Source organism: Rhea pennata, chromosome 16 (assembly GCF_028389875.1).
Source record: "Rhea pennata isolate bPtePen1 chromosome 16, bPtePen1.pri, whole genome shotgun sequence".
Taxonomy (NCBI): Eukaryota; Metazoa; Chordata; class Aves; order Rheiformes; family Rheidae; genus Rhea; species Rhea pennata.
Window position 1 is genome coordinate 14848081 of NC_084678.1, and position 24740 is coordinate 14872820.

Genomic DNA, 24740 nt, shown 5'->3' on the forward strand with positions numbered 1-24740 from the left:
CCACATCATAACTGGAGCCAGGACACAGCAGGAGCATGTGCTTGAACATGCTTCTGATTCCACCAGCACAGACTAATTGGGGTCCCATTAGGGCAATAATTACGCTAGCATATCACATAGAGGCATTTTCCCCAGGACTGACGAGACCTAAAATCGTGCACTAAAGCCCCCTTACTATCAACTTCTAGTTTGTGGACTCGATGGGGAGACCATCTTCTCTACTGTACAGGATAGTACCACTAACATCCTCCTACTAAGTTTCAAGCCTTGTTTCTTTCATGAGATTAATAGATGCTGTTCTTACCTGAGAAGTGTCGTTTAGAAGAAACAACAGACTCTGGCAACACATATCAAACTTGCCCCACAGAGCAGGTCATCTCAGCAAACATCCCAGACAAGCCAGTGTCCTTTGGGTTGCGTAGGCGTTTTGCAAGCTGAAGGGCATCCCCAGCCTAATGCACACCAGCTGTGGCTCCACAGAAGAATTAGCAACAATTAGCTGAACCTGAAGAAGGTAATCAGTCGCCATGAAAAAAAAATGCAGAGCACACCACCCTTTTGTAGTCACTTTGCTTTTGAGTTGGGAAACTGCAAGCTTATGCACATGCTGTTTTCCCCATGCCCAACCATTCAAACAGATAAACAACGGAGACTTGTACACAAAATGCACGTACAAACTCATGCAGTTGTGTATGATGATGCAAAGTGTCTCTCCTTGCAGATACAGTTTTAAAAACTAGCATTTGAAAGGACAGACAGTGGGATGTTTGCTGGGGATCCTGAAGAGCTTCACCCTCAAATACTCTGCTAACGCATTAGCTGCCATCCCCATCAGTGTGAGCAGTTTCTGCAGGGCTTCAAACTTCTACATGGTTTTGAAGCTGCAAATGTTCCAGATATTGTTTAATAAGTAATACCAGTCCCTTAGCAATCATAAGGGACACAGTTACAGAGAGAGGGGCATAGCTTTGGCAGGCAAACCCAGTAAATTTGTTGGACTCAGAGGAACAAATATTTAAAGTTATAATTTCCTTGTAATCTCCAATCTACAGTTTAGTTTAATATTTAGAAAAGGTGCATATTTAGAAAAGTATTTAGAAAAAACTGAGTGAAGCAGCAAAGCCGTGTTCCAGATATAAAGCTCCAGTTTTTGCTGCTCCTCAGCAGCTTTTCTGATTGCACTGCACATGTTTTCCCAGATGAAATGAGAACTGTGGGGCTTATAAACAGTGCCAGCTGGTAAAGAGGTTAGATACAAAGTTTGAAAAGAAAAAAAAATGGTAAAAACTAAGGGTTTCTTCCCTCATCCCTTCCAAAGCAGTTCTTGAACGTGGGAAACCGCCTCATTCTCCAAGTCCAGGGAGCTGAGCAGCCAAGCCCAGCAGCAGTGGTACAGCGAGTACGTGGGGCACTGCCAGAAGACCCTCTCCCAGCAGAAGCTGGCTCGGTGCCGAGCTCAGCCCATCTCGAGCGCGCGGGCCCCTCTCCTTGAGGGCCCTAACTCGCCCCGGTGCGAGCTGTGCTGAGCCAGCGTCGCGCCTCTGCAGGGAGCCTGAGCATCATCTCGCGCAGACGACGACGAGCTCCGCGCCTTCCTGCCTGCCCTTTCCAGTTACTTCTGAGCTGGAAGGAGGGAGACTAGCTCTTGCCCAAGGCTGTCTCTCCACAGGGCAAAGGCAGTGCTGGAGGATGGACAGAGCTCAGCTCCAAAGTGTTCCAGCTGCATGTTGTGGGCTTGGCTTATGGGGAACGCCTTTTCTTTCTTTTTTCTTTCTTTTTTTTTTTTTTTGGGACACACTCAATCCAAGCACAATATTGACAATAAATGCCTTTTTTCTGAGATTCCCAGTCCTAATCCGTGGGACTTGGAGAGGGCGAGAGCATTGTAATGAAATATTAGCAAGAGTTGCCTTGGTAACTGCCCAGATGAAGCCCTCTTATATTCACTGAAGTTCTCCCAGCGTGACTAATACCTCCCGGGCTATAGTTACACCGCTCCGAACGTCCTGAATGCATGACCAAGTCAGCAGAGCAAACACACTCAAGCCCCATTTATACGGTTATGGCTTAATCTGATTATTTTGTAGTTTGACCAAGAGCAGGAAAAATTCGCAGAGTTTCCCTCCGCCACCACTTTCATCTCGCCCCTCTCACTAATGCAAGCTAGTATTTCCCATGCTGCATTTCCTGATCAGAAGAAAGAACAACCTAACAGCTGAGTGCAAATTGCAGGCATCTGTTAAAATGCATCTGGGAACATTTTCTTCGCCCTGTTAACCCCATCAGCGAGTGTAACAGGTGGGGAGCGACAAGGGCCTTGGCGTGATGCGAAGCAAAGAGTGCTCCGTGCACAGACCTGCAGCAAAATCCAGACCACGATTTTCAACCAGTTAGACCAGCTGGGGAGAGGGAAAACCAGCAGACCATGGGACACTGGGAAAGGCGCTGGCAGAGGTGCTTGGTCCCCGCTGCTGACTGGCAAAGGCAGCCCCGGCTGCAGCCCCGCTGTCCCCGGACAGGCCTGCGTGCCCCACGCAGCGCTGGCGCAGCAGCCGAGGGAACGGCTCCGTCTCCTTTGCAGGCTGCAGCTCCAAACCAAACCAAACCGGGCTCACACACTGTTGTCTCCCTTCATCCCTGCTGCCCACCCAGCCCTTAATTTTCTTGAGGTAAAGCTCCTTTCGCTGCCAGGACTGAGGATTTATAGGTCCCAGAAAGAGCATCTCTGTGTCCTGGTCCTCCCTGAGTCTGACTCCAGTTTCTGGGAGCAGGATTTTGACTTTTCACTTCCCCTGAGTGGGACTGGGGATAGAGCACCTGCAATAAGGAGGACTAGTAAGAGCAAGAATTCTCATCTATTTTAAGCTTTTTGGAAATGCATAGCGTTATTTCCTTTGACAGGATAATCTCAGAATTCAAACACCCATTTCTGTCCAGCAGGCAAAGCTCCCAAGATTCCTGCTTTATGTCTGAGAGAAGGCAATTACAATATATTAGGCACATCAGAGAAAGTTAGGAGCTTCAGACGCTCTCGTCTCCAAGCTGTAAGGCCGGGCTGGCAATCCCACACAGTCTGTGCACGCATACAAACAGCTGGCTCCACATCAAAGCTAAGGCCAGGACACATTCACTACTCTCAGAGTTTGCAACATGCATTAATCACTGAATCAGTAAGGTTGGAAGGGACCTTTGGAGATCATCTAGTCCAACCTCCCAAAGATTTCCCAGTGCTGGTTCCACAGGGGCTTGAACCCAGAACCTTCAGCATGTAAAGCAGGTATGATAACCACCACACTAGCCACAGGAGCTTTGAGAAGACACAACAGATAGTAGAAGTCCAGATTTAGGACTGTTGTGTTAACACCTGATCCAATGGTGACAACACATACTGAGCTTGGTTTCTTTTTCAGTTAAATGATGGGGGGAAATTAGTAGCTGTCTAAGCATTCAAGCCGAAGGGCTTAGGACAGCTCAGGGAATGGCTTGCAGCTCCTCCAGGGTAACCACTGAGCAGTGTCTCAATGCGGCTACAAGATAACTCAACTCTCAGCGCCTGCCTGTGGGCTTTCCTCTCCAAGTGGGACTGGAGCCATAGCCATACCCTCCCTCTGCATGCAGCGATTAGCTTCAGCTAGCTTGGGCCTTGCTTTCCTGGGGAAAGCAAAACTAACAGCAGATGCTTCATACAGCTGCAAGTGCTTAACGAAGGGCTGCCACTATTTTGCAGCTACGGTTCCTGCAGGCACACCTGGCTTCGCACTGAAACAGGTAGCGTAAGATTTGCTACCGGAATAGTTGGTACGTTGGCTGCAGGACAGAGCTCCACGCGGCCTCCAACATTTGCCTGTCTGGCTGGCTAGAATCAGCCCCGCTGTGCTGCATGGGGTGCTCACACCTCCAAGCTCAGCATATTCCTGATCCTCTGGTTGTGGAAAAGAGCTTCTTCAGCAATGGGAAAAAAATAAAATATAGTAGCACAATCTCTCCTGGCACTAGGGGCTCGCTGTATGGTTCGCTTCTGGGCTCACTAACTTGCAGATGAACCAGCTCCCAAAAGACAGTTTATGGGAGATGAAGGAAAACATGTTATCGCCCCGCTCTTTAAGCAACTCACCAGTCACAGCTGGCTCAGCCTCTGAACACTGGGCACAGTCAGACTGTGCTGCAGTAAAGGAGATGTTTACAGCTTTATTAGTATTTGTCCCCTGCATGCAACACAAGTGAATTTTCACACCTGTGTCTGCCATAGATAAGAACTAGCCATGATTTGAGCTCCACATCAGGAAAAGATTCTCCATATTTCCATTGTCACAGGCATTAACCTGAAATCTAAATTACTTCCTATTTGGGAAAGCATCTGAGCTTTTTCCATGCAGATTATTCCTACAATAGCTTAATAGGGATAGCTAGGTATTTTGCACTTCAAAATAATTCCTCCCAGGAGGAAAAGACACCAAATAGGAAAATAGGAGCTTTCTCCAAAATAGAAGAACTATTAGCCTGTTTCTAGCATCAGAAAGATGGTGCCACAGCCAAGAAACTAATCTACAGCTGAGGCTCAAATCCCTTCTGTGCTGTGGGTTACTCTGTGACCTTAGACAAATCATTTAGCTTTCTCTTTTCCTCTTGTCACTAACATAAAATGGAAACAGTAGCATTCACAGGGTGCAATGAGAATAAAAGCTGCAAGATACTCAACCACCAAATGTTAGTGCATTTTTAAGTCTGTTAAAAATGGATTTAACAGCTAAGCCCTGCTTGATTTTGTAGGTTCAATAACCTTCAGCGAAAATCCTGCACATGCTGCCCAGCCTCTCTGGCTTGCCTTTCAGGAGATTAAATAGCTAGCACAAAAACTGACAAGTTTGTCAGAGTTTAAGCAGTTCAGAAACATTATGGTCCCTAAATTCAACTCCAGGGGCCAGCAAATAGAAAAGCCATCACCAGCTCTGATGCATGGGAATGTGCACAGCCCATGAGGCTCCTGAGCTCGGAAACCGCCACGGGCTGCACAGGCAGCTCTCTGCAAACGTCTCTGCTGTTCCAAGCTGCTGAACTGCAGACCTTCAGTTTGTCTCGTAGGATGAGCTGGTTGCAGAACAGCTGCTGGAGGTCAGAAACATTTGTTTATGTTCACAGTGAAACACTTTGGGATCCTTCAGTGCTAAATATTGGGTGCAGTGTTGCAGCTGTAACACTTTAATAAGGTAGCTGGAAGCACAGTAGAGACTAGTCATGGGTTTAATCTTGGACTAGAGGCTTTTAGCACTAGGTTTGCCTGCCTTACAATAACCTACAATTTCCTCAGCACTTTAAGGATGTTTGTATTGTGCGTAATGTTTATGCAGTTATCTATAACCTGTGTACAGTCATCCCGATAACCAAAGATGCCTTCTTATACTCAGAATGGCTGTTTTGCTGTGGTAGATCTTGTTCCTGCTTTTAAATGCATTGCATTAATATGAAGAATAATATTTAAAATAAAGAAGAAAAACTTCAGAATCACAGCTGGGCTTTTTGTAGGAGGTTTCTCCTCAGTTTTCAAAGATCCTTGAAAAACTGGCAGGGATACCCAGAGCTATTTTACCTTCTTTAGAAGCACTAAAGAAAAAAAAAGTACTTTGTGGATTGGGAGATTAAAATTACAAATACACTGTATAGTAATTAAAGTCATTAACTTGAGTGTATGCTGTCATTTCGGCCAGATTTGGCTTTTAAAATTTATTTCAGGGAGCCACATTATTAAAGAGCTTCAGATGTGGATTTACTGATGAAGGTATCCACTAGGGCCTGATCCATAGCTCTGAACTTTTAAGGACTCCAAAGATGAAAGCCATTTGGAAACTTGTTGTGTGATTTATGTATATGGTGCCTGACATCCCCATCTTCATGCTAAGGGATTTATTCCTTCCCTAATGAGGTGAAGGTCAGGCACGCCGCGCTCGCCGGGGAAGCGGAGCGGGCATGGGCGTGTGCCCATTGGCATTCTTGCCTTGAGCTCTGCACTGCAAGCATGAGGTAGGAATAAAGGAATTTAATTAGTTCTAGCCTGCTTCTATTAAACTGCTCTAGAGGGAGGGATGAGGAGACAGTGTAATAAAGAGGGTATGTGATTTGCATGTTAATAAAGGCACATGGACAAGCCTTGACTTGATACCAAGATTAGAACTTGCATAAACCCCAGCATCCTTCCAAAACGAGCCTGCCACACGCAGCAGTGCTAGTTTCACAGGGTTTTAAAGTTAATTACAACCTATTCTGCTTTTGCTGTTTACCGTCTCTCTGACTGTTGCCTGGCCTGCAGCTGACTGAAAAAGCAGATTAAGTACTTTGGGGTGTTTATCAAATCCTTATTATTACAGGCACTCACTGGGTTTGGGGGAGGAAACGTCAGATTCTCGTGTGCTGTTTGCTGATGGTGCGCAGGGCTGCGCAGAGCAGAGGAGACCTGCTGCCGGCCAGGAGGGAGAGCCGGCCCGGGCTGTGGGCTGACAACATGTTGCCTTTGGCAGCAGTATCCACGTAATCTGTTTCTGCCCCCTTTCCCCTCCTGGCTGTGCCAACACAACCATTTCTGGAGCCAGGCTGTGATGCAGAAGAGGGAACTGACCTGGGTTTAAAAATGAGCGTAAACAACTCTTTGTATACAGATATTTTTTAAAAAGCTAGTTTAGCCTTTTAGTGGATAACCTTCTCTGTGAGATTGCACAAGTCAGACATCTGGGAACACAGCTATTTCTGCAACAGGCTGGTAACACAGCTCAGCACTAGAAGCTGTCAAAAGAGCGGGCATCCAGCTCTTGCTGATTTAAGACAACGGAAAGAGCATTCCTAATATTAAGAGCTATGATGTAAAGAGTAGAGTATCACCTGGCCAGGACCAAAATTGTGCAGGCATTTCAGGGGAGAGGAGGACAGGTCAATGCACCCAAAGCTGAGTTTTTTTTTTTTTTTTTTTTTTTTTTTTTCCAATTCCTGGGAGCATGTGGAGTTGTGCTGTTTCAGCTGCTCTTGCAGACCTCGTAAACCCCAAATGTTTTGCTGAGGAATTTCCAGTCAAGTCCAGATAAGTGATAGGGACAGCAGAGTTAGTGTCTGGAAAGATGAATCAGCCATAAAAGCAAAGAAAAAGAAAAAACACAGTTACTTGTTGGAATGCTTATCTGGGAGCTGGGTTGAGTCCCTGGGTTGTCATGAGCTTCCTAAGTGGTCTGTAAGACTCACTTCCCTGCAGCCCAGTTTCCCAGCTGTACCCGCTGCAGGTACAAGATGGTAATAGGATCTCCTGCTAGGAACTTGGAAGCTCAGCCATGTTCTCAGGGAGAGATCTGGGTGGTCTCCAATGCAGCTTGCAGTGGTAATTCACACTAAAACACCATCTTGGCAACATACTGCAAGCACCTTCCTGCTAAATGAAAGCCCAAGGTTGTTCCACCTGACACAGCTGCTCTGAACGGAGCCCAAAGGCTCTGTGGAGGGTGGGAGGTGCACGGGAAAACCCTGCAGAAGTCGAAACGCCTCCTTATTTCTCCAAAGATCCCTCGGTTTACAGTCCTGGTACCACTTCTTCAGTGTCACTTCATCGGGCAACAGCTGTTCAGTCTGCTGGGCTCACTCCCAGCAGAGCTTTCCTACCCCACTGAACTGCTGGCATCAGCTGGACACAGGACCCTCACCCTTGCCCCATCCGTCCCATCCCAAAAGATGGGAACAATATCTCTTCTGTTGGGCTGTGTACAAACCTCTCTAAAACGGAGGTCTGCAAAATGACAAGCCTGGCAAATTGCTGCTGGCAGCTTGCCCAGGACCCCTGTAGAGCCCAGCCTTTGCTCACCCGGGGAACAGGAAGTCAAAACCAGCCAGAAGCTCAGCTCTTCTGCTCTACCACCCACTGTGCATTAGCTATCAATCATGAACCTCCTCCTATGCTATTATAGATGCATCTCAAGACTCAAATCACCGTAAGTTGTAGGTGTTGGTAAAGACTCAATTTCAATGAATTTCTCCTCCTCCAGATTATATCTCTGTCATCTTTTAGTAAAAACTTGCTTTAAATATATTTAATGTGTGCAATGGACTGAATTTGCAAAATGCTGCAGCTGTCAGAACCAGGTTCCCTAAGTATTCAGCTCTTTGGAAAATTCACCTTCTCACTGTTTGCCCCAGAGTATTTCATGAGGTGTACAACAGCACCAAGATTTTTGAGAGGTATGCAATTTTCAGCCCAAATTTGTGCACCTTAAAATAGTTAAATATTAAGGTAACCACTGAACTTGCACCTTCTGAAAACCAGATATGCTACAGCAGACACCCAACAGTGTTAGCAGTTTTTGAAAGTGCTGCCCTGCATGCAATGGTTAGAGGAAAAGGATCCCACATGGATACGCTGGAATGCATAGAGCGACAAAGGGCTGCTCTTCTTCCCATGTAACGACAGCTATCACACTACTTCCCTGAGAACATCACAGCACCATCTAAGCCAGCTACAAATCTCCCAAAGTCTTTGACAAGTAGATACATCCTGTTGCCCCACTTTACAACTGCAAAAGTTAAGGCAAACAACAGTCATGTCATTTACAGAAGGTCACAGTGAGTCCATGCCAGACTCCATTAAAAAAAGTTGAAAATGCTCCTCAAACATCTCCACTATCTCCAGCCAGAGAGCAAGATTGAGAGGAGATGAGCTGGGGAACAGGGCAAACTCCACCAGAGGAAAGGAATCCCTGCAGAATTCCTCAGGAATGCAGAAAAAACCTGCAATTCTTCCTGATATTTTTTCCACTCTCTTAACAGTCTTTGTGGCGTTTACATTCCATGTATCATTTTTATAACCAGAGATCAGAAAGGGATTACAACCAGGGGCTGCAAGCTATTCACACAAGGACCCTGCTTATCTAAGCCAAAAGAGTGGCTCTTCTCTTTAACCATATAAACACTCCAATGCTAGTAGAAATGCTACCGGGCGGGACACCCCCAAAGGGCATTTGCTGTCCCACCCCAGGATCTGCTTAGGTGGTGCCCTTCTCATCAACAGAAGCATCTCTATAAGCGGTCACAAGCAAAAAAATATGCCCCCAAGCAGATTTTCCTTTTTACGCCCAATTTACATCCAGCTTTTCTTGACTGCAGTATCAGTAATTATGTCCCTGCTCCCACACTGCAGGGTGTGCGCTGGGAGCCGGGAGCGCTCTGACGAAAGAGCGCCGTGACCCCAGGCCCTCTGGCAGGCATTATTTAGAAAAGTCACGGTGCCGATCTAAATTCATACTAAGGGTCAAAACATCCTCTGGGGGCTTGCTGGGGCTAAAGCTCAGCTACAAAAACCGCGCTGCCCAAACTGTCGAGAAAATAACTCAGATCCAGCTCACAACACTGGATTTAGCGTGTCTCAATCGCCGATCCCTGTTCCCTTGGATGAAAAGGTTCCTTTATTTATTTAAGATGAGGCTGCCACCTCTTCATGGTAAGAGAGCAAAACAGTTTGAAAGGTTTCCTTTGATCTTCAGCAAACGTTGCAGTCCCGACATGCAAAATAACGTTGCTTCTATTTTGAAGCAATAATGAGTGGTATAGCTTAGCCTCCGCCAAGCAAAAAAATTAAAAGAAAGAGCGTAAGACAGTATGCCTTAAGATAAAAAGAAGGCAGAAAAGTCTGTAAACGTTCAGCTGCTATGAGAGGAAATTGATTCCTTGATGCATAACAGCAGGAAGAACAGAAGCTGCACTAAAGTATTTTGTAAGAACAAATGCAGCCGGTGAAAGGAGAAGAAAATGGACCTCAGGAGACTTACTGGAGCAGCAAAGGGTTCCAGATTATGGCAAAAAGTGAGAGTCCTGGATTTACTGCTCGTAAGATCCTACTGAAGACTTGCAGATAGCCCCCAGTGTCTGCTTGCAGAGTGTCCTCGTGGCCTGGAAGTACTATATAAATTATATAGTAGCCGAGAAGGCAGTGGGACTTACTGGGCTGGTCGGCCTTCACCCTGGTTTAAAGACCACTCCCTCAGTAAAGCTACACACGTTACTTCAAAAAAACTAATGTCCACTCATTTTTCCTCCCAGGTGCATGTTTCATCTCCTACCTCCCTGCTGGGTCTCTGCTAGCACATTCCAGCCTGTATCCCCGGCAGGTACAAGCCTCCGACTGCCCACTGTTACTCCAAGGGGCCGTGCAGCCCCGCTCCTGCCCGTGCACGGCTGACGAACCTGTACGGGGCTCTTCTTTTGTACTTTGCTGTAAAATAAGCCCAGACTAAGCTGTGATAACATTGGGAAACTCTCTTTAAAAAGACATCTGAGACAGAACTTCTGAACTTGCATGCCCAGTTCTCTCATTGATGGGGAGAAGAAGAGTTGCTTTGAAATGAAACTTGACAGCCCAGCCTTCAGCAGACGGGAGCTGTCTGCTTGCGGTAAATCAGGTCCAGGAGGTGCTCTGCAGACTGTAAAAGCTATAAGCAGCCTTCTGAAGCAGCCCTCAACCACCCTCAGCACCAGCACTAGGGATTGCTCCCCAAACATGAAGCTTCTGTGGGTTTGGGCTCAGCTCGTGCTGGGAGCCCTCGGGCAGAGATGGGCTGCACTGGTGCTCGGTGCTGCAGGAGAGCACCCCATCGGATACAGCCCACTGTCAGACCGGAGGAGCGAAGGCTTTCCAGGCTACTCTCTTTACTTGCTCCCCGCTCCTACCCCTGCAGGTACAAACACCCACCTAAATCCACCAGCTCTCCCCACCCCTCCCCAAGCCGACTGCTGCATTTGCAGTCAAAAGCAAGCCTTGGGGACAACCACAAACAGCTCGGGGAGGCAAAGGTTACAGGTGTGCCCCCCACTCCCCTCCCGGGAGCTTGCGTCGGCGGCATGGTCTCAGGCCCTGGGGAGACAGCTTGACGAATGACATGCCACATCAAGGCTGGCAGCTTCTTTGCCTGGGAGGAGCAGAGAGGTTCACGAGCATTTTTCTCCTCTGAAATCATTCCCCTGCCTGACTGCCATTTCTAGCCCCTGTAGCTCATTTCTTTTCCTAATAAACTGTTCTACAGATAAAAGGTACCAGGCGAAGATCCCCTCCCGGAGTTGAAGGCAGTCAGCAATTCATGGATCTCCATGCTTCACAGATGGTGATTTTCCCAGCTAGCTACAAGGTGGCTGTAGTAAAAGGGGCAACTGCCAAGGGAGAGTTGGCACCATCTTACACAGCAGTGCAATCTGGAGAGCCAGAGCAGCTCCTCATCTCACAAGTCATCCAGAAGCTGCAGTGCTGCAAAGAACCAGGAGCATCTGCTTCATCTTCTTCCTAACTGGTTCTTCTTATCCCCCTAAAAAAGAAGCCTCAGGAGCTCAGGTCTGGAGGTTGGTGATTACCCTCCATTTTCAGAACCAATGGCAGCAGAAATCTCCAGCACTTAATGTCAGAGTCACAAAAACACAAGTCCTTAACTCCAGACCTTCTACTTCAAGCAAAGCTGAGTGGTGCTGCATTATCAAAACATAACCCTTCAGAGGCCCTTTATAGCTAGAAAGTCCCCTTCTGATCTAGACAGATGCCCTCTAAAGCCAGCAGGAGCATCCCCAATGACACCCGCAGTTTTGGATCGAGCCCAGGAGTCTGCTCTTCAGTCCGTGCTGCAGGACTGTCGGCGCTGGATCCTGCCCCGAGTGCAGGTCAGCGCCATCCCAAGACCTGCCGTGCTCAGCACTGCCATGCAGTTCCACCTTTCCTGACTCAAGCTCCCCCTACTCATTAAAAATCTAAAGAAAAAGCCCACTCTTATTTTAAGTGACAGTGTAAAAAATGACCAAGACTGTAGATTACTTTTTACTAGAGGCAGGCAGAAAAGACAAGAAACACAAAGGAAGAGGCTAATCCCCCTGTTTCGGCAGTTTTGAGTGACGTGTCAGACAACCGCTCATAAATCTCAGCTAACCAGGGCATTTCCTTAGGCCCCCATATCTTTAATCACTTTCCCTGGACCACGCAGACTCTCCAGGTCTTTGCACGCAAGAGCTCAGCAGCTCCACAAGCGACGTTACCGAAGGCGCCCGCCTGCCTCGCCGCCGCGCGCGAGCAGGCGCCCGCGGCAAGCCCGCGCGCTTCGGCAGAGCTGCTGCTCAGGAGCGCCCCAGGCCGAGGGCCAGCCCGGACAAAGGTCTGCTGTTAGCTTCGTCCGCTTGTGCAGTTTAACACGCATCATCCACAGCGCCGACAAAGATTAAATGAGTCATCTCGTAGCAAGTGTTCAACTGGTCAAACTCAGTCTCAGGGGGGACCTAGACCATAACTCAAGCTACTTAAATCTGGTCTACATTAGACTCCTGTCAGCCAAAAATGACTTAATTCAAAATGTGTGTTTGGGGGATAATCACACTTTTCAATGCAGGCTCAACAAAGCCCAAAGGTGATTGAAAACCCAAGCTGTACAAATGACTTTTCATGAAAATATCCTAAATATGTAAAACAAGCAGTCTGTTCCTCCAAGACAGCAGGAGTCTGACTCAAAATACACCTCAATTAGATCATGTCTCTGTCTGATACTGTTCCATGGGAAAAAGTTGTTATTAGTACAAGATACAGTAGCAAAGATTTTATATTGTCCATGTCTGGGGACTGTTCTTTGAATTTTCAGCAAAGGTTTGCTGTTAAAAAAAAAAATATGTGCTGTAAATAGTCCAAAACCAACTATAATTGTAGCCTGGGACTTGAGCAGAACTTCTAAATTATTTTAAAAGCGAAACAAAAGATGCTTCACTTTCATTTCTAAGAAGGCAGAGTTGCTACTTAGCTGAGCTTGGATTTAGGGAGCCACTAATTCACCTCCAGAAGTAAAGAATGAGACAGTGAGTTATGTCACAGACTATACAATATATTTGGCACAAAACTCTAAAAAAAAGAGAGAACATCTCTTGTATCCTGGCATTTTTCGTCACTAGGAGAACTTTAGCCTAAGGTTTAAAAATTGGAATTGGTATTCCCACAGGATGATAGTTAAATCTTTTTAACAAGGGAAACAGCTTGGCTGGCAGCGGTGGTGAGGATTAGGCGTTACGATGCATTTTTATGAATGGGGATAATCAGTCAAAGAGCTGTCAGAACAGCTTTGATTGGGATTACCAAGGCAATATCCAGAAGCGAAGAGGTTCGTCAGAAACCAGATGCCAAATGCAGCCATGTTTTGCTTTGCAAAACACAGTTAGCAGATGGCTAAAGACTCATTATGCAAGAGACTCACCGTGAGAATACATGGACACACACACACGTCCATAGACGGAGAGAAAAAGCCCACAAAGAAATATACTGTCCTGGTTACACTTTAGCCGGCCTCCAGAACAGGGCTCACACCTGTCCCAGTCCCGCTGGCTATCCTTACTCCCGCTGCACACATCAGCGTAAGCCTGTTAAAAAGTGAAATGCAAATGAACCCCACAGTATGACTCAATGAGCTATTTCTGCACGCAGAGGATTTACATCCGGGCAATAAATTGCATAGGAAGGTACAGCACGTTTGCTTCCACACCCACTCCTCCCTTGACCGGACGCACTGGGCAGGGGCTGTGTCACGGGAGCAGGCTCAGCAAAGACACAGCCGCGCTAGGAAGACATGGAGAAGCCTTTGTCCTCTAAAATTTCTGAATGGTGTCTCCTAGATCGGTCCCTGAAGCTGGCACGAATTCCTGCAGGCATCTCTCCATTCAGTTCAAAGACAAAACACTTGTGTGAGCACAAGTTAATCTTTCAAAACACTTGAAAGACACTACCACAGATGGTGCAAAGAAAATATTCTCACTTACCGCCATACCATACCACTGCAGCAAAAACATAGAAACACATGAATGGGGATAAAAAGCAGTGTAAACAGGCAGCCACCGTCTGTCATCAGAGCAAATGGCCCCTACAATTAAGAGCACAGGCTCCGTCTAGTTCTGCCATCATTCATTCCTAGTGGCTGCTGCCATATCACATACAGCCGCTGTAGGTGAAACTGAACCTGGAACATGCATGATATATCATTTTTATCCAAACCATGCATGGGAAAGGCATGCTAACACTGGAATGTGACAATTTAAGTGTTGCTCCTGTCAATCTTCAGAAGCCTTTGCAGTCAACTTGAACTGCCCAAACTGCTCTATTCCTCAGCTGAAAAATTGAAAGTAATAAAAATAGCAATAGGTGATGAGCAGTGGAGACAGGTGATGCTGAATTGAATTAGCATGCAATGTTTTGGAAATTATCTGTATTGCTTCATCCAGAAAAAAAAAAAAAAGAAAGAAAAGATCCTTGTAATACTTAGGCACACGTGGTCTTGGTTCAGGGAAACAGAGGCAAGTGAAATCTGTGAAAAAAAGTGGTTTCTGTGAGCAAGTCCATATCAGAAACACTGAGGTGGGGCAGGGGAAAAGGTACTTTTTACACAAGAAAATCTGATCATTGAGGGTCTTCCACGATGGGTCTAGGCAGACCGTCTCCTCCAGCTGCTGCAGCAGCTAAGCAATTCCCCTTGCAGACAACTGACTTCTCCTTTCCTCGCCATTTGCCCTGTATGCCCGGGCCGTGCGAGCAGCAGCGAGCACACTGTACTTCACAGCCCAACACGTGCACGCTCTTCTTCCACACGGGAAGCCTGAGGAAGGCCAAAGGGATTTTTCAAAAACAAGGGTGTATTGAGAGTACCACAGCTACAAACAGGATAAAACCAGGACCCAGCGTCTCTCTCCACCCAGAGGACACTACAGCATAGTATTGTCTGCTTGGGCCAGCACAGTCACATCTCCTTTATCTTTGCAAACAGTGTCCTCAAGTCTCCATTCAGCTTTTTTTTCTTCTAATACAGCACTTAGTTAATCATATACCACAAGAACACAACTCCTTTTGTCAGAGCCTTGCAAGCGTAAAGACCATTCAGGCAATGGGTGGGTATCACTCAAATTTATGACATTAATGAGAATCCAGCACTTCTTGTTTCCTTTCCAGTAAGCCTGTGCAACCCAGGGGAAAACCTCAGCCCCTGGGGCATGCAGAGGACAGCTGCATCCTGCCCCACCTCACGCCTGCGGGGAAGTCCCAAACGCAGTCCACTGATGCCAGGGGTCTACCTCATGGCCCAACCATGCTCTCCTTAGAGCACCACTAGGCAAAGTCCTACCCTGTCCCAGGATCGAGGCTCCAGCAGGAACAGGATGGTTTCAGCTGGATACTGCAGGGGCAAGGACTAATTCAAGGCGCTACATGCCTCAGCCCAGCGTCTGACAAACCCAGTTCAATCTCAAGGCAGGGAACCACTCTCCAGATATCCTTTCAACTCCAGGATCCCGGGTGAGGCAGAAAGGGTTGATGGGGTTGAAGGGAGGAATATCCGTACCCGTTGCTCCCACTCCTTTCTTGCCTCTTGCCAATTAGAAATGCTCTTGGAAAACCTTAATGGATTTGGTCTGCTCAAGCAACAGCAATTCAACAGTAGATTCCGGAAATGCCTTTGTTGGGATTAAACCTAGGAACAGCCAAAATCACTCCACAGATGCACCTTGCATTGTCTTGGGTTCAACCTCCAGGTTTATAGGAAAAACCAAAGATGTGGCTGTTTGAGGAAAGCCCAGAGTGGACTTAGTGACATAAAAGGTCCCTTCACTGCACTGCTATAACTACTTTTCAAAAACAAAAATTAGGAAAGAGCTTTTGTTGACTTAGGCTGGTAAATGGCCACAGACTGCCCTGCGTGGGCTGACCTACTGTCATCGTAGGTCCTACAAAAGCAAGGAAGAAATGTGCGTGGGTAGAATTCCTGATTCCATAACCAGCCTCAAAAATCAGATAATACCATGGGAAAATACAAGGATGACCCCCAGGGGAAGCAATCCTGTGTCCCCCATAGGAAGCACAAGATAGGGTCAGCTTCCCTAAAAGTGGCTCGAAAGCTGCCTTCATTGCACAGAATGCCATTAATTTCTGCAACTTCAGTAAATGCCTAGTTGTCTAAAATCTAGCTATACACTACCCTGCTTCAATCTGAGTAATTAAAAAAGCACATTCTATCAGTCAACTGTTTAATTAGCCAGGCTAGTAAGTACTGCATGTAGCTAATAGAATTGCTTTAGATTTTCAAAACCAGCTATTCCCACTGCTCAGTTTACTGGAAACAATTGACATTCATAACAGGAGATGTGAATGCAATTTGTTCTTTTTGGTACCATCCTATTGTGGGCTTCTGTGGAAATACTGCAGGTCTGAGTACATGCTCTTTAGTGTGCTCTCAAGGGAAAATGTGGACTAAACTCAAAAATAAAGCAAGGGTTTCCTTTATGGAGAAAATTCCCTCGGAGGATTTGTATTAGCCTGGCCATAGTTAGCTTTGTGTCGTCTCTCTGACCTCCCTGTTCTGTACAAGAGATTCTTTGGTGGTCTGGAAGAGGGTAGTGCCAAGCCCTACCATTTCTGGGGAGATCTTGCACTCCTCCTGCACTGGAAGCACTCCAGTGAGATAAGACTGTCACTGAATGATGAGCCCATGAAGACTGCTGACATAGCATTTCTTTTCAACTGTAAGCAATTGTTTGTGATCCAAGAAAGCTTTTCACACTGCCCAGCCCAAACATTTGAAAATCACCCTCTCCCCAGCTGAGTTGTATTTAAGAATCTCAATTTAATTTTCATTAAGTTAATGAACTCCAATGTTTTCCACCTGCCTTTTGATTTCTCTACCATCTCTGGGTTGCATTTCAAGTTTTTCCCTACAGTCTTTATGAACATAAATATAGTTTTCAAAAATGCAAGCAGAAAATGAAGCTACAAGTAAAACATCTGATACTGTGAGACATGATAAAATCACTGGAGCTGGCAGAACTGGCAGGCTGCCCTCTCCTCCTCTATCTGTGGCCCATGTGAATTGGCCTTTGTTTGCTACAGATTCACTCCAGCAGTTTCTCACCAAAAATTAAACCCTGTTTTATCCAAACCTGGCCCAGAGGGCCTCTGGCTCCTAGCCAGAACATACATAGCACTTCTTTTTATTTGCTCTTCCTTTCTCAGTCTCTTTCCCTTCAGGATTCTGTTCCCTCCCGATTTTACTGATTAAAGCACTTTCTTTCATGTCAATACATTTGTTCTGCATGTCCTTTGGGGTCATAGGGAAGTACAAATTATTATGGATTTAAAGGGAGCTGGGAGAAAGGCGAGGAGGAAAAGGGATATGAGAAAGCATTCCTTTGGTGCTGACACACCGGCCCTAATATTAGCCTCGTGATGATTCAGAAGTGGGGAGGGAAACAGTGATGTCTGCAAGGAGCCCAGGGAACGTGCAGTTATCAGGAGGGCCATGTCAAAGGACCCTCTGTAAGCACAGCTGGACATCAGGCCCCTCCACAGTTGCTGCTGGGCTGGGCCCCGGGAGGCATCCTAGATAAAGCGCCTCAGGCTTCAGCTTTCCCACAAATGCAGTCTAGTGACTCACCCTGGATTGCTTTTCCTGAGCCCACCACAATACACAGTGCCATTTCCCTTAATGTCATAGCTTTAAAACTGCGGGGAAAATAGCATCTAACTAGCAGCAGGCCTCAGCACAAGCCTAGGGAAGTCCTGTACTCTAGCAGGGAGATAGATGCCCAATGTCAAGGACAGTCACTCCACACCATGCCACTGGTAGATGTATCTGGCTCACATGTCTCACCTGGCTGGGCTAGACTTACTGTCCTACCTGGACTTGCCCATGCTGTAAGCTGCTTTCTGCCTCGCTCCTCCTCTCTTGTTGTAGGATGCAGGCTTCTTGGCTTTGCTCCTAATGAACTTCTAGGCTGTGCTAGGTCACACACCTCCCTAGTGCCAGTCCTCTGCTGTTAGGTTGCTGCCCTGAGAGTTCACAAAACATCAGGTTAGGATTCTTCAAATGGAGATTGCCATGGGCTAAACCTGCCCATGAGGCTTAGAGCTGGGTATAAATCTAGGGGATTTCAAAGGTAGATGGAAATCTGCATCTGAGAGGCAATGAATCCTGCCCTTCTTCAAAATGTGGAGGTTTGAGATCAAATACTTTTCTGGTGTGCAGTGCACAAGTGCTGCCACCTTCCTCATTCTCAAGTTTTGGGGAAAACAAGGCCATTGGAGTCATGAGCATCCTAGGAAGCATTAACCAGCCCCTGTGCACCTGCTGCATACAAGCAACCCTGCTCCTCTGGGGTGCCAGCACCTTTGGCCTATCTCAGTGGCTCTGTTTGCTCTCAGAGTCCTGAAGACATGAGTAAAACCTCTGAGATCAGAACATGGGCAGAAAAAAAAAGCAGAAGCAAATGGAGAACTATCAGAGGCTTGGTAGGACTTGAAAGGTTTACTTCAAGACTTTGATGTCTTCCTTCCCATCCTCCTATCTTGCTCCGTTCCTTCTTCATTACCTAGCTACCATTTCCACTTTCAAGTTCTCTTTTCTCATCTTAGAGACCTGACCGTGTGTGGGCCCCTTCCAACAGATGACTAGCTCCTGCCTAATAGCCATTTCCTTTCCTACCTGCTCCCTGTGAGCTGAGACCTTGTGCAATTGCCTGGTTGCTTCCCCCAAGGGCTCGCTAAATCACTTTGCCTTCCTCTGATAAGACCTTGTAGCATTTGTGAAAGAGCATGCAAAAAACAGCTACATACACAGAGACCTCAAGCAGACTACAGTACAGTCAAAGGACTTTTAAGATCAAGTTGAATTTAAACAAGATCTATTCTTCCCTTGTTTCTTTCCAAAAATCAGCCCTATTCTCAGGGCACTTTCATTCCCACAAAAGCTAGAGAACAGAGTTTGTCCCTGACACAAGTACTGGGCAATTTATCACAAGAGATTACCCGTAGAGAAGGTCCTCATGTGATTGGGATTTACTAGTCAATTAAAAAATGCCAATGTCTCTAACAAAGAAGCTAGGATTAAGGAAGGACTGCAAAATAATTTCTTTTCCTTTCTGTCTCTGATGCCCACTTTGGGAATCTACCCATTATTAACCTCAATGCTCCATTCAAGCCAACTGAAACAAGCAAAATTGCTTCTGAAATTTCATTAGCAGGAATCGTACAGCTAGTTCTGCCATCAAGGCAACCAGGCCTGTAGGAAAGCAGGCATAAAAAGCTGTCTTATGTCTTAGAGTTTATCAGAAAGATTCCAACCATGTGTTTAACACAAGTGATTACATTGCTGCTGAGGTCATTTCTAATGAGCATACAGGAAAGTGCTACTCCTTTTTGACATTAACCACTATCAGAGAGCTCAGATGAGTACAGCACTGCCAGTTAGAAAGTACAAGCATTCAGCTGTGATTGTACATGCTTTTACAAAGAACACATGGCAGCGCAGTGCTTGCATAGGGACTGGAAAGTCTGGGCACCATACAGATCCTAAATGCAAGGAAAAAAAAAGAGAGAGAAAAAAAATTCTTCTCAAGCATATCTTTTCCAGGAGGTAACAGAATAGTACCTTCGCTCCAGATAACATGGCTTTCCTTGAAATTTTCCTGAAATCATGACTACTGAGCACTTATCAAGTCCTGTCACATGCTTGCTCCTTCCTCAATGGTCCAAGAATGCTGGAACGTGCCTGTCACTGCTGCACTGATCCTGCATTACCCTCCTTACAAGCAGGGAAGGCCAGGCACGGAGACGTGAACAGACCCACTCCAGATGCTCTGTGGTTTTCCAGTTCTAGTGGTAACAATTCCAGTTTTGTAGCTTCCTTCCTCTTTATCTACCGAGCCCCTCTGCCTCGCTTCAGATCTCACCTCTCTCGCCTCCTGCTGTGCTCCATTCCCCCCCCCCCCTTTCTGGCTGCGAAAGGGGCTGTGTCCAGCTGCAAAACATCTCTTATTCACCTAGTGCAGTGCATTTCAAAACAGCACCGGAAGCAAAGCATATCACTGTACAGTCTCCTCCATACTATGTGACATTATATTGGGACAGTTTGAAAGCAAGATCCCAGGCTCAGCATTTATGTAAGCAGCTCATTTCAGAACAGGAAGGAGAGCATGTTACCTGACCTGTACTCATATTTCTCAGAACACTTCTACCCACTCCTTTCTTTCAATGACATTTTACAACGGTAAAAATAAAATAATAAAAAAAGATGATTGCATCAGTTATTTTCCATTTTATCAACATCTTCTCTAAACTTTGCACCTCAGAGCTGTTCATAGGGTATACCGGTTTGCAACTGGTAGGCAGAGCAACCAATCTTCCTGCCTCCTTCCCCTCCATGCTGTCATCTGCCACAGAGACTTGATGCATCTGCTTGATTGACACCGAGCCCCACTGGTTCACACCTAACTCTCCTCTTTGAGTGGAGGGGGGTTGTCCAAAATGCCATGTTCCTCAGAGCTGATCCCAGCATCCTGCTCTGGGCAAGGCATCCCAGCAGCCTTTACAAGGTCTCTGAACAAGGTCCTGATCATGACGCGAGGTCATCAAAAAGTCATGATCATAGAGCAACACCCCCTTGTCCAGACCAGCCATCCAACACAACCCCCCCCACACATCCAAACCCAACCCAAACAATGAAAACAGACAAAACACCAAAAACCAAATTAAAAAAACTATATGAAATAAAACTACCACATAATACAAAAAAAAACCAAAACAAAACAAAACAAAAAAACCCACCAACCACACAGTTCAAAAACCAAAAGTCCCAGAACAACCAGACAATCCCCCCAAAACGCAGAGAAAACGTCCCACACCACAGAGACAAAAAGAGAAAACCAAAGCTATACAATCCCCAAACAACAAAGCCCCAAAGCAACCAAAACCACCACACAACACAAAACCAACCATACCCAACCCCATAACACAAAAAAACCAAATGACTTGAAATTGGTGCATCAGATACTATCGTTTGTTGTATAAGACAAAATGTGACCCAATTAAATCTACGTGATATTTCCTAATACAGTTGCTGGACTAACAGCAAGGTCAGGTTTCTCTTTCTTCTTAGTTCCCACTAATAACTGCCACATACTATGGCTGACTGTAACACAACTCGGTTTTCCTTTCGCGCAGCAGGAAGGAGTTGATGAGAAGTCAGTAAGAGCAGGGAGTCCTGCCAGACAGAGTGGCTAGCATGCCTAACACTAATTGGGAGCAAACACTTTCTGCTGGGGATGCTCATCTTGCATTTAGATCATTTTTAACAGTAGATTCATAATTTTATATCAAAGCTGTTCCCCTCCCCCCAAGAAAAACTGAATCCCCCCTCCCAAAGGTCTGCCTCATTTTTGTCAAGCCATAGTACCTCAAAACAAATGCTTGAGGCAAAACAATAGGCAAGAAGCATAGACTACCATGGTGCTGCCTCACATGTTCTCCTCAAGCTTCATCTGCCACCAAGCAGCGTAGCTCTGCGACACCAGCGGCGATACTGAAGGGTGATGGTGATGCCACTGCAGGTCCACGCTTCAAACAGCTGTTAGGTATCTAAGACCCAGGAGAGACACTGGCAACATTTCTTAACAGAGACTTTTCAAACTCCAGCATGTACTTTTGCCCAGAAAATCAAAACCCAACGTCAACATTTTCCATTGCTAAAAGATCTCTGTACTTCTGGCAAGTTCTTTTTGCCAATATATGTTGTTTTATTCATAAGTGCACGTTCTAGCTTTCCAAGTGACAGCCAAACAGTAGTTAACAGCATATTTATTCAAATGATAACATGTTTTCCTCCTTCTTCCAAATGCTATAGAGACAGTCAGAACCAGCACCCCCACAAACATTTTCCAGGAAATAGTGTGTCTTGGGAACCTGAAAGATTGATAATGGAAGTTGTTGATCAGAACAAGCAGCTGTACCTCCCTGGAGGCAACAGGCAATGTAGAACGGGATGCTGCATGACGTTCTGTTTAAACTGGGTGGATTTATGAGCTTCTCCAATAACAACTGCTATCTGGAGCTAGAATCAGTTACCACTGCCCCACCCCCTTGCTGGAATTTCACTTGGTTTGTTCTGTTCCTGGCTCTGAGCATTGATGGACAGTGTTTGGTGTAGCTTTGTCATTCTTTTGCAACTTCATGAAGAAGGGAATCTAAATCTAATGGTGTCATGTGAATTTACATAAAGTCTCTATCGATTAAGAGGTCTGAGAAGTCCTTAGACCGGGGAAGAGAGATAGTAGCAACCATGGCAGCTACAACTAAATGCCTTAGAGAAGCAGTAGATTGCACAATGATCAGTCCTCTATGTTGTGCATGAATCCTGGGTTCCAGTTACCGATTCAAGAAATGGGTAACCAAGAACAGGCTCCCCACTTGCATTACTTTTTGCATTTTTGGATTCCCAAAATGCCAGAGGCGTTATCTCAAACTGCAGAGCACTGTAAATCGGTTACTCTTTCCTCAGCCTCAATACAATCCTCCTCATTACCCACCCACTAAAGGAAGAAAAGAAAACCCTTGGAATGTCCTGTTCCCGTAAATACTACAGGATTCTGCAAAAGGGAAAAGATAACTGAATTATTTTACCTGCATGTCCATAAAATTTACAGGTGGTGCAAAATTCTCCTGGAGAATAAAGAATAAAACCAATCATACAATAGTAAGTTAGGACATCTGGCTCTGGTTCAACTCCACTGAGTTTATTAGAGATCAGCTTTGAAGAATATATTCCTTGTATGGCATTTCAAGTAACAATGTCACCTCACTAACATCACATTTTGTGAGCATCCCTTAAATCAATTAGAAATTTGCTACTTCTTCCATCATATTCATTTTAGAGATGGTAAATTCTAGCATAGAAGGTGCTAGTCAAAGTGTCTTGCTTAAAACAAATGACGTAGCCAGAAGTAGAAATGAGGTCTCCCAAGCCCTGGCCCCAGAGCTCTCGTTTTTCTGACTGCCTGTGATACACACTTGGAGGGAAGTACAACAGGGAACAGCTCTCTGCTCAGCAAAAATCAGCACAATCTTCCTCCCTCTTTTCTATTTAAGACATTGAAACCAACGAGGGTTGAGTAACAGACAGACATTAGCTGTAATATATTAGATGAAGTGACATAGTTTGAGATCTGTACATGACCACCTACAGAACTGTAATATGTATGAGTTTCCTGAATATTACAGTTTTCAATAATCACAGTAACTACTTTATCACTTGTCCAGAAGATGACCGATAAAGGCACCATTCCCTCCGTGATCAAATGATCCAAGGCTTGGCTCAGTTACGGTCTGAAACAGGATGCAGACTCTCCAAGCCAGTGTTGTGTCAAGATGTGCTGGGCTTCTAGAAATATGAGCTCTGTGCTACAGTGATCAGACCTCATTTCAGGTAATATACTTTGCAGCCTGAAATCCACTTCCTTAATCTTCCTTTTGTAATGCATATTTCAATTGGCACCATCTGGGATTAGCTTCCTTTTATTTACTTATTTTCAGGTACATGCAGTCTTAGATCCTCAGATTTGGGCTGATCTGCCTGGAAACTATTCCAAGCTTGAGATTACCACGAACTGTACTGAATGCTGGGAAGATGGATTTCAAGTGTTTGAGAGCAGACACAAGACAGGAGCAAAAGTGACCCATCAGCAGACACTGAAGTTAATCACAGTGTCAGTTTTTTAAAGTCATTATTTCTTCAGCACAGATGGCCTACGGGCTGTACAGTCACAGATCCGGCTCCAGGGCCTGGCTGAGTGATCCAGCTCAAATGACCAGATTTTCCCAAGAATGCAGAGGGAATTTCTGGAAAGCATTGCTCCCATTGGCCAGAACTGAAATCACACATGTAAATCCCCTTCTCCTAGCACAAAACTAGTCAGAGGGAGAATTAAATCCCCAGCCTTTCTAGCCTTTGCAGAGATCTGAGGGAGCAACACTGAATGAAGCAGGGACAGACTGCAGGCAATGACTTCCTATCACCTTCCCAGTGCACTTGATTTTTCAGTGCTATTTTTATTCAGTCTTAGATATAAAAAACCCTTCAGTCCTAAAACACTTTTCCAAAGGCATAATATCACATTTCCCAGCATGAAGAGCATCCAACTATCAAACTACATAGAGAGTTGTGCTAACCATTTTATGATTAAACTATTTCATGAAAAAATACGGAATCTCAGCATTTTTGCTCAAGCCTACTTACCTGACAGACACTGCAACTCACTTCCTCAACAGCCTGCTTGTTTTCAGATATCAGTCACAGTAAGATTACAAGCCTGACTTAATGTGCGGTAAAGCTTCTAGCCAAAACAGAGTTATTTCAGGAGACAGTCTAATATTATACTTAGATCCATATCAGGAAGCCAGCACATTCCACTCTGGTATGTGTTGATAGCTGCAGCAAGATCCAAGGTGCTTCTTGGAGCTCTGATGCCCTAGGAAACCAGTGAAAAGACTTGATTTCATGCAGAGCTGCATCAGAGACTGGACAAGCAATAGCTAAATTCTGATGGATAGGGCATGTCCTAGCACATCGAAATGCGAAGTATGGCTTTTACTTCCATCCATGCAATAATCTCAAATCAAAGCCCAACAAATCTACTATTTGCACCAGGGTATTGCTATGTCTTCTTAAAAGAACATCTGGCGTCGGTTAATGGATAATATACTTACAGCTCTGAGACTCTTGAAGATCTACATTTTACTCCTGGTGATATCAAATGCCTGATGGATGACCATACCTAAGTTCACTTTACTTTCAGGACATCATCACATTTCCAGATGCAAAACAAGGATGAAAACACGTACTTCTTATAAAAGCCTGCAGAGATGTACTGAGGGAAAAGTGCAACAGAAAAACCAAGCATAACTG

General features: G+C 45.6%; 1 long non-coding RNA gene across 1 annotated transcript; it reads right to left on the minus strand.

The window, feature by feature from the left end:
- Positions 1 to 21369: 21369 nt before the first annotated feature.
- Positions 21370 to 24160, minus strand: LOC134147735 (uncharacterized). Its single transcript, XR_009960054.1, has 3 exons — positions 24072 to 24160; positions 22460 to 22498; positions 21370 to 21418 (listed from the first exon to the last, which is right to left on the minus strand). It is a non-coding gene; the product is annotated as an uncharacterized LOC134147735 (long non-coding RNA).
- Between the last annotated feature and the right edge of the window lie 580 nt (positions 24161 to 24740).